Source organism: Alosa sapidissima, chromosome 19, assembly GCF_018492685.1.
Source record: "Alosa sapidissima isolate fAloSap1 chromosome 19, fAloSap1.pri, whole genome shotgun sequence".
NCBI lineage: Eukaryota > Metazoa > Chordata > Actinopteri > Clupeiformes > Clupeidae > Alosa > Alosa sapidissima.
In genome coordinates, this window is record NC_055975.1 from 2,561,055 (window position 1) to 2,563,009 (window position 1,955).

Below are 1,955 nucleotides of genomic sequence, written 5' to 3' on the forward strand. Positions count from 1 at the left end.
TAGGGTTAGGGTTGGCTTTAGGTTAACAAACATTTGGGTTAGGCTAAATGTTTGGTTTATAATTCATTAAATTCAGAATCCACTAAAAAAAAACGGTTGCCATAGGTTGTGTATAGGTCATGGGCCTATACTGTTTTGTGTGTGAATGTGTGGGTATGTATACACAGTGTGTTCCTAGTGAATCTTAAGGATAGCATTGGGTTCAATTGTGACTTGGTTCAGCGATTGTTGTTTTATTTTAGCACCTCATATATACCTGTATACCTGTATGAAAATCTGTCCTCTCTGTAGAAGGATAATAATGTTCTACTGTCCTTGTTTCCTTTGAGTTGAGAAATGAGCCTGACAGACTGCCGTGTCTACTTGTCCCTTTGTCTTTTCCCTCCTGAGTTCTCTGGCTGTTATACCTACCAGATCAAAACCACATCCCCCTTTGACAGACGCAGGAGCAGACCGGAGGCAGCACTGGTGCTGGTGTCATGCCAACGATGCCTGCCCCGCGGCAACGAGACGGAGCGAGGGAGGGTGGCGGAGCAGGTGAGTCAAGTGGTGGCGAGGTGCGAAAGCATACCTGACAGTGCTGAACAACAGGTCTGCCACGCGATAGTAAGAGAGAGAGAGAGAGACCTGGAACTGCGTACCTGCGGGTTACAGCTTTAAACAAAACAACAGATGTAACCAGAGTTGCCTCTCCAGCTGCTACGGCTCAGGAGAACAAAAACAGATTTCTCTAGCAGTGTAATGTTTTTTTTTTTTTTTTTACTTTTTGTATACGTGTGTGTGTGTGTGTGTGTGTGTGTGTGTTGAAGCATTTCTTTAACACTAACACACTAAAGGATTGGAGTGGTGTAATTTTTATCTGCTTTCTGTCTACAGAGCAAGATTAACCAAAACATGTTTTGGTTAATGTCGTTAATTAACTCAAAGCCACCCTAATGAGAGTTAATCTCTGCCGAGAAGCATGGCTGCTATGTTTTGGTGGTTTGTTGCGACTTCACTTGGGCAGCCAAACATACATTAGGGTCATCAGGGATCAAGGCTCAGTGACCTCTTTGCTTTGCCAGATTACACTCAGATGACGATGTGAACTGTGGTGTCTGTCTGGCCCAGATCTGCACATCTGACCATTAACCAGAGCCAGCTTCTATCTACCAGCCATGACCTCTGGCAAGAAAATGACATTAATTTAAACTGAGCAGGGGATGGATGTAAACACTACATAGCCCTCCACAATGTAGTAGGTTAGGGCACAGGTCAGAGTTGGTATTGTGCACATTAGTTCGCCAATTATCATAAGAGTGAGACCGAGTTCATGTGTGTAGCTGGGCTAGCCCCACATGGATCACTGTTTTGGTTTGCATGCAAGTATTGGTTTGCATACATACTGTACATGCTTTGATTGTGTTGGTTGTTACCACACTGCTAAAAACATGCATGTGTGTATACGTTTGTTTCACAACACTCCTATTTAAGTCCCATCATACCCGAATGCCTGTGTGTGTTTTTTTTTTCTTTACCAACACCTCTGACTGAGAGATGTGTGCTTGCATGCATGTGAATATTGGGATAGCATGTGTATGGTGTATGTATGGTGTGTCTGTGTGTGTCACTTTGTGGAGTGACTGGAAGTCATTAGCCTGGTCAGGAGGCTTGACTGGGGCCAGTGAATTAATGACCTCACAGCAGGAGGGGGAGGCCGCAGGCCAAGCGCTGCCAAACGCCTGGGTGCCCACAGAGATGCCCGTTACAGCAGGATACACACCAGACACTGAGATGGAGGGAGGAAGTAAGAGAAAGAAAGATGGAGAGAGCATGAAAAATAGGATAGAGGAAAAAAAAAGGGAAGTGTGTATTTTGTGTTTGTATGTGAGTGTTATGTATAGAAGTTACCCTCTGTGTACACAGTAAAGTAAGGAAAAGCATATATGCCTGGAAGAAAAGGAGACACTCCAATC